Source organism: Pan troglodytes, chromosome 16 (assembly GCF_028858775.2).
Source record: "Pan troglodytes isolate AG18354 chromosome 16, NHGRI_mPanTro3-v2.0_pri, whole genome shotgun sequence".
Lineage (NCBI taxonomy): Eukaryota > Metazoa > Chordata > Mammalia > Primates > Hominidae > Pan > Pan troglodytes.
Genome location: NC_072414.2, coordinates 26,094,107 through 26,106,868, shown reverse-complemented (window position 1 = coordinate 26,106,868; position 12,762 = coordinate 26,094,107). Strand labels below are relative to the sequence as shown.

Genomic DNA, 12,762 nt, shown 5'->3' with positions numbered 1-12,762 from the left:
GTTGCCTAGGCTGGTATCGAACTCCTGGGCTCAAGTGACCCTCCCGCCTCAGCCTCCCAAAGTGCTGGGATTACAGGTGTGAGCCACTGTGCCCTGCCTGAAGGAAGATTTGAGAAAACTTGGTGATTTGTTAGAAGGAAGGAGAAAGGAGTCAAAATAACTCCCATGTTTCCAGTCTGAGAGAATTTTGCCAGTCATTTCAAATGTGATAGCTAGGAAGGGCAGCAAGTTGGTTTGACATTGAAGAGATTTAGATGTGTTGACTTGGACCTAGCAGTGGCTGACCGAGGAGCCAAATACAAAGAAATTAAGGAAGACCTGGGTCGAGAGAAATAACTGAAGCCATGAAAGCATATTTCTTCAATTTTAGTAGAGAGAGGAGCTGCTGGAGGAAAAGGAACCAGAAAAATGGTAAGGGAACAAGGAGAGTCAGGACAACTGTGTCGTATGAACAGAAAGAGTCAGGGAAGGGCCCTGAAGTGACGAAAGAGCTAAATGGTGATGAAGAATGAGCAATGTCTTTAGAGTTGGCTTGGCTGACTTTGATGAGCATCATCAGTGCTATAAAGGCTCCTATATAGGTTTAATTCAAGACGCATTTTTTTTTTTCAGATGAGAGAGCAAAATAAAAGCAAGATTACAAAGAGTTAAAGAGAAAATGGAAGCTAAAAAGCACTCATTGTAGAAATTTGGCAGGAAAGGGAAGCAGAGAAAGAGTATAGGAGTTGATCACGGAAATCTGATCATGTTTGAAAGCAGAAGGGAGGAATAAGTTCAAAGGGAGAAATCAAAGATTTTTAAAAAGGGTTTGTGGGAGCAAAGTCCAAATTGAGGTGAGAAAGCAAGAACTGAGAAAATTAGATGAAGCTGTCCTAATTTTGGAAAAGTTAAAATAGATTCTTCTTATGAAATATTACCTCCATGTATTGGCATTTCCACCTTTTTTGCTTGTTTACTATAAGGGAGTTATACGATTAAGCCATGTTTTATAAGATAGTGATCTCATTAAGTTAAAATATTTATTTCTTCAGATTATAAAAATAATGCATGTTTGTTGTAGAAAATAGAAAAACATGTTAAGTGATGGTGGGGGGGGGAGCACCCATAATCCCACCAACAATAAATAATTTCTGTTAATGTTTTGATAGACCTTTTTTGATTGGATAGATCTTACCTATATCTCTTTTGAAAAACCTGGATCTTACTATGCATTTAGTTTTCTATTCTGCCTTTTAAAATACTGTTGCTTGCCAGGTGGGATGTTGTGTGCCTATAGTCTTGGCTATTCTGCAGGCTGAAGTGGGAGAATCTCTTGAGTCCGGGAGTTTGAGGCCAGCCTGGGCAACCTATGAGACTTTATCTCTTAAAAAACAAACAAACAAAAAATACCATTGCTATGGTTTCAATGTGCGCTCCAGAGTTCACGTGTTGGAAACTTAATCCCCTATGTGACAGTGTTGAGAGGTGGGACTATTAAGAGATGATTAGGTCATGAGGGCTCTGTCATGAATGGATTAATATTTTTATCATAGGAGCAGGTTCATTATTGTTAAAGTGGGTTTGTTATAAAAGTAACTTTGGCCCTTTTGCTTTCTGTTTTGCCCACTTACCCTTCTACCTTCCACCATGGGATGAGGAAGCAAAAAGGCCCTTGCTAGATATGGGCCCCTCAGTCTTGGACTTCCAAGCCTCTAGAACTATACAAAATAAACCTCTGTTCTTTATAAATTACCCAGTCTCAGCTATTCTGTTGTAGTAGCACAAAACGAGCTAAGACAACCATTATTTTTGGACTTGGCTCCACTTCACAAAACAGCCTTTGAAAATAGTCTTTTTAATATTCCATTGTAAGCACCAGTCCCATTGAGATCAGCCTTGGCTTTCTTAGATCCATTCTTATCACCTTCTTTTTTTAACCTGATCTGTATTGCATTTTGAAACATAACTACAGATAATACTGTGGTTATTGAAATACTGCACATATTGAGAGTCTGGCAACTGAATTTAGGAGGAAAGGAGGAAGGAATCAGTATGTACAGGCCCTAAAGATTATCCCAGAAAAATCTCATGTTTACCTTCTCTTCTTCTCTGCTTCAGTGAAATCCTTTTTTTTTTTTTTTTTTTTTTTTTTTTTTTTTTTTTTTTGAGACAGAGTCTTGCTCTGTCGCCCAGGCTGGAATGCAGCTCACTGCAAGCTCCGCCTCCTGGGTTCATGCCATTCTCCTGCCTCAGCCTCCCAAGTAGCTGGGACTACAAGTGCCCACCACCACGCCTGGCTAATTTTTGTATTTTTAGTAGAGACGGGGTTTCACCGGGTTAGCCAGGATGGTCTCGATCTCCTGACCTTGTGATCTGCCCTCCTTGGCCTCCCAAAGTGCTGAGATTACAGGTGTGAGCCACCGTGCCTGGCCCACTGAAATTCTTGAAGAAAAAAGTTCATGTTCACCCTTCCTTTTCATTTTTTACATGGTAGCTGCCTCATGGGAAAACTTGTGATAAGGCCCCATGAATCTCCTGGTGGGCCTTAGAAAAGAGAGGAAAAGGTTACCCATGTTAGATGAAGGAAGGATGGTAGATAGCTTATAGCTTATGTTCACCTGTCCACCTGTTGTTATCTCCTCAGAAAAATTAGTACTGTCATCTTATGTGGCTTCAATACGCTGTTTAAAGTTGGTTATTCGGATTGAAAATGTTTATTCCAGTTGAGAACAAATTGAATTCAATTAATGAAAATAGAAATGTGGTTGAATGGCATGTATTCTACGTCCTGTGATCTGCTATTAACTGTCTTTGGGTTAGTTACTTGACATCTCTGGGTTAAAAAAAATAGACTAAAGCTTTTACGTTCTAAAACCCTTTTATTTCTTATTTATGTATTGTATTATAGTGGTTATAAACTGTTTTCAACTTCAAGATTCTTGAGAGATAACTACACATACCCTTTGCCATAGTGGGAATGACTGTGTAGTAGTAACTGGAGGAGAAAGTTTCTTTGTACACAACTATGCTTTGATTTTCAAGAGGAGGAATGAAATTGCCTCATAAAATTACAGAGTTAAATACAATGTAAGTGATAAATATATTGTAGTATATTAATGGAAAAAGAAAGCTTAACTTGATCTTGAGCTGTAACTTAAGGTGTTACAAACAAAAGTCTAGATGTGTTCCATTCCTGTATGATGAGTGTTTCTCATTATTTTAAGTAGATGTGGAGTATGTGAACACTTCGAGCTGTTTAATCCTTTTTTTTTTTTTGAGACAGAGTTTCGCTCTTGTCACCCAGGCTGGAGTACAGTGGCTCGCTGCAACCTCTGCCTCGCGGGCTCAAGTGATTCTCCTGCCTCAGCCTCCCAAGTAGCTGGGATTACAGGCGTGTACCACCATGCTCAGCTAGTTTTATATTTTTAGTAGAGAGTGGATTTCACCATGTTGGTCAGGTTGGTCTCAAACTCCTGACCTCAAATGATCCACCCACCTCGGCCGCCCAAAGTGCTGGGATTACATGTGTGAGCCACCGCTCCCAGCCTAGAGCTGTTTAATCCTTTGATTTGGCAGCCATTGTAGTAGATTATATAGAAAGATCCCTTTTCATTTTTCTGGTAGGTGACAGCTACTATGTAAAGAGAATTTATCCCTCCAATTCCTTCTACATGCTTCTGTTTTTCTACCTTCTTAGGACAATACACTAAGGGTATTAGCAAACACTGTATTGTCTTTAAGAAAATATGCACTATATCCAATGTTCAGGATAGTTATATACAGTTAGTGTATTGGCCTCTTCTCAATCTTTTATTCTCTTAAGACCTTATTTCTTTTGTTCCTTTTTTTCATTAAAAGGCTATCATTGCCAGTTTCTATAATCACTGTCTTCAACCCTTAATACCATTTCAGATTCTTCACTTTTTTGTGTATTATCAAATAGCACTTCAAAAGCACATAGAGGCCTGACCATTGCTTTAAAGTAGTTTTAGTTACATTGTCAAATGCTCTTGGTGGAAAAGGGATAATCCTGTATTGTTGCCCCAACAAAGGTGCTATCAAATATATGAGACATGAAACAAAATGGAATTTGTAGTGTATAAATCCTTTGCAATGAGACTTTACCATTACAATTATGATTTCCTTCACTCCCTTTAAAGCTTTATTGAAGTATAATTTATATACCATAAAATTCACCTGTCTTAAATGTACATACCAAAATGTACAATTTACTGATTGTAAGTATATTGTAAGTGTACACAGAATTGTGCAGTTGTCAACCCCAGTATAATTATAGAACATTTCCATCATCCCAAAAAGAAACCTTGTGCCTATATATACAATTATTCCCACTCCCATCCTAGCCTAAGACAACCACGAGTCTGCTTTCTATCTCTATAAATTTTATTTTTATAGACATTTTCATTTAAATTGAATCATATAATATGTGGTCTTTCATGTTTGGCTTCTTTCACTTAACATAGTATTCAAACATGTTGTATATGTATTGGTACTACTTTTTTTTTTTTTTTTTTTTGAGACGAAGTTTCACTCTTCTTACCCAGGCTGGAGTGCAATGGCGTGATCTGGGCTCACTGCAAACTCCGCCTCCCGGGTTCAAGTAATTATCCTGCCTCAGCCTCCCAAGTAGCTAGGATTACAGGCGCCTGCCACCACGCCCAGCTTATTTTTTTTCTGTTTTTAGTTGAGACGGGGTTTCACCATGTTGGCCAGGCTGGTTTCGAACTCCTGACCTCAGGTGACCTGCCCACCTCCGCCTCCCAAAGTGTTGGTATTACAGGCGTGAGCCACCACGCCTGGCCACTTCATTCCTTTTTGTTGCTGAATAAAATTCCATACAGATACACCACATTTTGTTTATTCATTCAGCAGTTGATGGACATTTGGGTTGTTTTTTGCTTTTTGGCTATTGTGAATAAGGTTATAACATTTGCGTACATATCTTTGTCAGGACATATGTTTTTGTTTCTTCTGCATTTTTATGTAGGAGTAGAGTTGCTGGATCATATGATAAATCTGTATTTAGTATTTTAAGAAACTGCCATTTTCTCACCCAGGCTGGAGTGCAATGGCGTGATCTGGGCTCACTGCAACCTCCGCCTCCCGGGTTCAAGTAATATTTGGAAAATACATTTTCCAAAGTTTGAATGTATTTTTACATTCCCATAGTAATGCGTGAGGGATCCAGTTCTTCCACATCTTTCTCAACATTGTTATTGTCTGTCTTTTTTAGTATAGCCATTCTAATGGTTACGAAGTTTTATTTCATTGCTTGTGCAACAGGTTTGCAAGTAGTTTTGACTTGCATTTTATAATGACTAATGGTGTCAAGTCCTTCATTCTTAAAAAGTTTTAGAAAACTATTTTAGCCTATGAAGAAGTAAACATGTCTCCCATATGAAAGGGTGCAGACTATGTACATTATCATCTAGAGAAAAAAATGATTTTATAGATTCTTTAAAAACACATACGATTGAGTATTCCAAATCTAAAAAATCCAAATCTGAAATGGTCCAAAATCCAAGGCTTTTTGAGCACTGAAATTTTTTGAGCACTCAAACGGAATTCTTATTGAAGCATTTGGGATTTGGGATTTGGGATGTGTAACCAGTAAGTATATAATGGACATATTTCAAAATCTGAAAAAATAAAAGATCCAAAACACTTCTGGTTCCAAGCATTTCAGGATTTCAGGTAAGGGATACTCAACCTGTATGTACATATATATTATATATGCGTGTGTGTGTGTGTGTGTGTGTGTGTGTGTGTGTGTTGCTTATTTTACATTTGTATTATTTTTATTGTAATGGAATCTTAGTATGTTGCCCTGGCTGGTCTTGAACTCCTGCACTCAGGCAATCCTCCTGCCTCGTCAGCCTACCACAGTGCTGGGATTACAGGCATGAGCCACCACCCTGGCCTGCTTTTTAAAAGTTAATATTTGTGGCCAGTCGCAGTGGCTCATACCTGTAATCCCGGCACTTTGGGAGGCTGAGGTGGGTGGATCACTTGGGGTCAGAAGTTCAAGACCAGCCTAGCTAACATGGCGAAACCCCATCTCAACTAAAAATAGAAAAATTAGCTGGGTGTGATGGCAGGCACCTATAGTCCCATCCAGGCAGGAGAATCGCTTGAATGTGAGAGGCGGAGGTTGCAGTAAGCCGAGATCGCACCACTGCACTCCAACCTGGGCGACAAAGCGAATTAAGAAAAAAAAAAAGTTAGTATTTGCATGATACTTTTTTCCCCCCTTCCTTTTACTTTCTGCATGCCTACATCATTATTTTTGAAGTGAGTTTCTTGTGGACAACATATAATTAGGTCATGTTTCTGAATTTACTCCATCAATCTCTGGCTTTTAATTAACTAAATGACTTTTAGACCATTTACATATAATACAGTTATCGGTATGTCAGAGCTTAAGTCTATCATTTTATTTTTTGTTTTCTGTTCTCTCTGTTCTTTGGTTTCCCTGGTTTTATTTGTTGGTTTGTTATTTTGTTTTGTTTGCCTTTCTCCAGGTTACGTAAACACGTTTCTCATTCCATTTTGATTTCCCTATAGTGTTTTTGAGTATAATTCTTGATAATTCAGTGATAGCTCTAGTTATTACATTATACATATCACAGTCTACTTATGTGGTCATTTTACCAGTTTGAGTGAAATGTAGAAATCTTACCTCTTTTTATGTCCCTTTAACCTCCACCACTTATCCTATAAAAGTCTTAGTTTCTTTACCTGTATTTTGAACAACATCAGATAGTGTTATAATTTTTACTTCAACAATTAAACATAATTTGGAAAACTCAAGAATGAAAGTCTATTGCATTTTCTTATATTTTTGCTCACCATTTTCTATCTCCCTGGTGTTCCTAGATGCCTTCTTTCATCATTTGTTTGTTTGTTCGTTCATTTGTTTTGTTTGGCTAAAGAGAACTTCCTGTAGTCATTCTTTTAGGGTAGATCTGCTGGTAACAAATTCTCTTAATTTTCTTTCATCTGAGATTGTCAGTTTTCTTTTCATTCCTGAAGGATATTTTTACTGAACATAGGATTCTGGGTTGACACTTCTTTTCTTATAGCACTTGAAAAATGTGCCATTCCTTCTAACTATTCCCCAGTTGTCTCCATCTCCTCTCTAATGAACACCAAGTATTTATTATAAATTAATTTCATTTTTGTGGATACTTTTTTCCTTATGTGCTCCGATGTATACCAGTTTTCCTCTACTTCTGGTGCACAGCCTTCATCTTGGGACCTTCTTTCATAATCATCCTGGGAAATACCTTCCATATATCCTATTGGATTTCCATTTCTTATCTTTCTTTTTTTTGGTTTATCCTTCTCTTATTGCTTACTGTGAAGAAATTTTTGGGAACTCTGTGTATCTGAAGATACGTTTCTCTTACCCTCACACTTGATAATTTGGCTGGATATAAAATTTTAGGTTGCCTGAGAATTTTGAAGGCTTTACTCTGTATCTGTCATTTTTACATGACAAAGTTTGGATTTTAGGATTTATTTTTTATTTGTTTGTATATTTTCACCTTCTCTAGCTTCCCTACTACTCTGAAATGTAGCAATGATGTACCTTGTAGGTCTGTTTTCATCCATTATGATACACTTTCCATCTAGAAATTTATGTCCTTCAACCTTGTACAGTTTTCTTAAATTATCTCTTTGTTTGATTTCTCTTTTACTGTCTTGTACTCTTTCTAAAATTGTCTTTATTTGGATGTTGGTCCCTCTAAACCAGTCTTCTGGGTTTTTTTTCTTCCTATGTTCTGGGAGATAGCTTCAGGTTTCTCTTCCAACTTCTGTTGAGTTTTTTACTATCTTTATTATGTCCTATTTTTAATTTTTAAGAGTATTTTTGTTGGTTTTTTTTGTCCCATTTTTGTTTTATAGATGCAATTCTTTAAAATATTTTTTAGAAGTAGGTTTATCAAAGTACAATTTACATACAATAAAAATTCACCCTTTTTAGTGTATAGCTCTCTTAGTTTTGATAATTAGGTAACTACCACCTTAGTTGACATACAGTTCTTTGGAAACAGACCACCATTGATGTTAGTATTTTAGAGAGAAGCGTGTGTGTGTGTGTGTGTGTGTGTGTGTGTGTGTGTGTCTGTGTCTGTGTCTGTGTGTGTGTGTGTCTGTGTGTCTGTGTGTTATAAGATTAGTCAGAATTCCTAAGAAAGTATCCTCTGCACTCTTCCCTGGAGTGTATAAGCCTGGTTGCAAGCCTCTGTGAGGCAAGAAGTAGAAAGGTTAGCGGTCTCAACATTTAGTATGTAAACTTTCACTTGATCATCCCCCTTTTTAGAATATGTTCCTAGGCTGGGTGCAGTGGCTTACACCTGTAATCCCAACACTTGGATAGGCCAAGGTGGGTGGATCACTTGAGGTCAGGAGTTTGAGACCAGCCTGGCCAATATGGTGAAACCCCATCTCTACTAAAAATACAGAAATTAGCCAGTCATGGTGACGGGAGCCCGTAATCCCAGGTACTCAGGAGGCTGAGGCAGGAGAATCACTTGAGCCTGGGAGGCAGAGGTTGCAGTGAGCCGAGATCGTGCCACTGGACTTCAGCCTGGGCAATAGAGTGAGACTCCATCTCAAAAAAAAAAAAAAAAAAAAAGAATATGTTCCTCCCAAGGACTCTGTTTTACGTTTTCTAGAGAATAAAACTCGTTTTTTTACTGGAATGAGAAAGAGGATCTAGTGAGCCAACTGTGTCTTAAATGGATATTCAATCTATCTACTTGTTCTTAGGGTTACCTTTATCTCCACTTCTTTTATTTCTTTATTTATTTTTTATTATTTAAGTGCCAGGGTACATGTGCACAACATGCAGGTTTGTTACATAGGTATACATGTGCCATGTTGGTTTGCTGCACCTGTCAGCTTGTCATTTACATTAGGTATTTCTAATGCTGTCCCTCCCCCACCCCCCACCCCATGACAGGCCCTGGTGTGTGATGTTCCCCGCCCTGTGTCCAAGTGTTCTCATTGTTCAGTTCCCACCTGTGAGTGAGAACATATGGTGTTTGGTTTTCTGCCCTTGTGATAGTTTGCTGAGAATGATCGTTTCCAGCTTCATTCATATCCCTGTAAAGGATATGAACTCATCTTTTTTTATGGCTGCGTAGTATTCCATGATATATATATGTGCCACATTTTCTTAATCCAGTTTATCATTGATGGACATTTGCGTTGGTTCCAAGTCTTTGCTACTGTGAATAGTGCTGCAATAAACATACATGTTCATGTGTCTTTATAGTAGCATGCTTTATAATCCTTTGGGTATATACCCAGTAATGGGATCACTGGGCCAAATGGTATTTCTAGTTCTAGATCCTTGAGGAATCACCACACTGTCTTCCACAATGGTTGAACCAATTTACATTCCCACCAACAGTGTAAAAGTGTTCTTGTTTCTCCACATCCTCTCCAGCATCTGTTGTTGCCTGACTTTTTAATGATCATCATTCTAACTGGCATGAGATGGTATCTCATTGTGGTTTTGATTTGCATTTCTCTGATGACCAGTGTTGATGAGCATTTTTTCATATGTCTGTTGGCTGCATAAATGTCTTCTTTTGAGACGTGTCTGTTCATATCCTTTGCCCACGTTTTGATTGGGTTGTTTGTTTTTTTCTTGACAATTTGTTTAAGTTCTTTGTAGATTTTGGATATTAGCCCTTTGTCAGATGGGTAGATTGCAAAAATTTTCTCCCGTTCTATAGGCTGCCTGTTCACTCTGACGGTAGTTTCTTTTGCTGTGCAGAAGCTCTTTAGTTTAATTAGATCCCATTTGTCTATTTTGGCTTTTGTTGCCATTGCTTTTGGTGTTTTAGTCATGAAGTCCTTGCCGATGCCTGTGTCCTGAATGGTATTGTCTAGGTTTTCTTCTAGGGTTTTTATGATTTGGCATCTAAGATTTAAGTCTTTAATCCATCTTGAATTAATTTTTGTATAAGGTGTAAGGAAGGGATCCAGTTTCAGCTTTCTACATATGGCTAGCCAGTTTTCCCAGCACCATTTATGAAATAGGGAATCCTTTCCCCATTGCTTGTTGTCAGGTTTGTCAAAGATCAGATGGTTGTAGATGTGTGGTGTTATTTCTGAGGTCTCTATTCTGTTCCATTGGTCTATATATCTGTTTTGGTACCAGTACCATGCTGTTTTCGTTACTGTAGCCTTGTAGTATAGTTTGAAGTCAGGTAGCATGATGCCTCCAGCTTTGTTCTTTTTGCTTAGGATTGTCTTGGCAATGCAGGCTCTTTTTTGGTTCCATATGAACTTTAAAGTAGTTTTTTCCAATTCTTCAAAGAAAGTCATTGGTAGCTTGATGGGGATGACATTGAATCTATAAATTACCTTGGGCAGTATGGCCATTTTCACGATATTGATTCTTCCTATCCATGAGCATGGAATGTTCTTCCATTTGTTTGTGTCCTCTTTCATTTCATTGGGCAGTGGTTTGTAGTTCTCCTTGAAGAGGTCCTTCACATCCCTTGTAAGTTGGATTCCTAGGTATTTTATTCTCTTTGTAGCAATTGTGAATGGGAGTTCACTCATGATTTGGCTCTGTTTGTCTGTTATTGGTATATAGGAATGCTTTTGATTTTTGCACATTGATTTTGTGTCCTGAGACTTTGCTGAAGTTGCCTATCAGCTTAAGGAGATTTTGGGCTGAGATGATGGGGTTTTCTAAATATACAATCATGTCATCTGCAAACAGGGACAATTTGACTTCCTCTTTTCCTAATTGAATACCCTTTATTTCTTTCTCTTGCCTGATTGCCCTGGCCAGAACTTCCAACACTGTGTTGAATAGGAGTGGTGAGAGAGGGCATCCGTGTCTTGTGCCAGTTTTCAAAGGGAATGCTTCCAGTTTTTGCCCATTCAGTATGAGATTCGCTGTGGGATTCTCATAAATAGCTCTTATTATTTTGAGATATGATTCATCAATACCTAGTTTATTGAGAGTTTTTAGCATGAAGGGCTGTTGAATTTTGTCAAAGGCCTTTTCTGCATCTATTGAGATAATCATGTGGTTTTTGTCGTTGGTTCTGTTTATGCGATGGATTACGTTTACTGATTTGCATCTGTTGAACCAGCCTTGCATCCCAGGGATGAAGCCGACTTGATCATGGTGGATAAGGTTTTGATGTGCTGCTGGATTCGGTTTGCCAGTATTTTATTGAAGATTTTCGCATCAGTGTTCATCAGGGATATTGGTCTAAAATTATCTTTTTTTGTTGTGTCTCTGCCAGGCTTTGGTATCAGGATGATGCTGGCCTCATAAAAGGAGTTAGGGAGGATTCCCTCTTTTTCTATTGATGGAATAGTTTCAGAAGGAATGGTACCAGCTCCTCTTTGTGCTTCTGGTAGAATTCGGCTGTGAATCTGTTTGGTCCTGGACTTTTTTTGGTTGGTAGGCTATTAATTATTGCCTCAATTTCAGATCCTGTTATTGGTCTATTCAGCAATTGAACTTCTTCCTGGTTTAGTCTTGGGAGGGTGTACGTATCCAGGAATTTATCCATTTCTTCTAGATTTTCTAGTTTATTTACATAGAGGTGTTTATAGTATTCTCTGATGGCAGTTTGTATTTCTGGGGCATCAGTGGTGATATCCCCTTTATCAATTTTTATTGCATCTATTTGATTCTTCTCTGTTTCCTTCTTTATTAGTCTTGCTAGCAGTCTATCAATTTTGCTGATCTTTTCAAAAAACCAGCTCCTGGATTCATTGATTTTTTTTGAAGGGTTTTTGTGTCTCTATCTCCTTCAGTTCTGCTCTGATCTTAGTTATTTCTTGCCTTCTGCTAGCTTTTGAATTTATTTGCTCTTCCTTCTCTAGTTCTTTTGATTGTGATTTTAGCATGTCGATTGTAGATCTTTCCTGCTTTCTCTTGGGGTCATTTAATGCCATAAATTTCCGGCTACACACTGCTTTAAATGTGTCCCAGAGATTCTGGTACGTTGTGTCTTTGTTCTCATTGGTTTCAAAAAACATCTTTATTTCTGCCTTCTTTCATTATTTACCCAGTAGTCATTCAGGGGCAGGTTGTTCAGTTTCCAAGTAGTTGTATGGTTTTGAGTGAGTTTCTTAATCCTGAGGTCTAATTTGATTGCACTGTGGTCTGAGAGGCAGTTTGCTGTGATTTCTGTTCTTTTACATTTCCTGAGGAGTGCTTTACTTCCAACTATGTGGTCAATTTTGGAATAAGTGCGATGTGGTGCTGAGAAGAATGTATATTCTGTTGATTTGGGGTGAAGAGTTCTGTAGATGTCTGTTAGGTCAGCTTGGTGCAGAGCTGAGTTCAAATCCTGGGCATCCTTGTTAACCTTCTGTCTCACTGATCTGTCTAATATTGACAGTGGAGTGTTGAAGTTTCCCATTGTTATTGTGTGGGAGTCTAAGTCTCTTTGTAGGTCTCCAAGGACTTGCTTTATGAATCTGGGTGGTCCTGTATTGGGTGCATATATATTTAAGATAGTTAGCTCTTCTTGTTGAATTGATTCCTTTACCATTATATAATGGTCTTGTTTGTCTCTTTTGATCTTTGTTGGCTTAAAGTCTGTTTATAAGAGACCAGGATTGCAAACCCTGCTTTTTTTTTTTTGCTTTCCATTTACTTGGAAGATCTTCCTCCATCCCTTTATTTTGAACCTATGTGTATCTTTGCACGTGAGATGGGTCTCCTGAATACAGCACACCGATAGGTCTTGACTCTTTATCCAATTTGCC

At 38.1% G+C, this 12,762-nt stretch overlaps 1 protein-coding gene across 28 annotated transcripts in view; it reads left to right on the top strand.

The window, feature by feature from the left end:
* KATNBL1 (katanin regulatory subunit B1 like 1) overlaps positions 1 to 12,762 on the top strand; it is a 69,724-nt gene that overhangs the window by 29,529 nt on the left and 27,433 nt on the right. For 7 of the 28 annotated variants that reach the window (XR_008539529.2, XR_010151586.1, XM_054667324.2 and 4 more), the window contains exon 2: positions 2,888 to 3,066. The exons of the other annotated variants lie outside the window; for them this stretch is intronic. The gene's annotated coding sequence lies outside the window, so the exon portion shown is untranslated. The remainder of the gene's footprint in view (positions 1 to 2,887; positions 3,067 to 12,762) is intronic. 28 annotated transcript variants of the gene reach the window in all.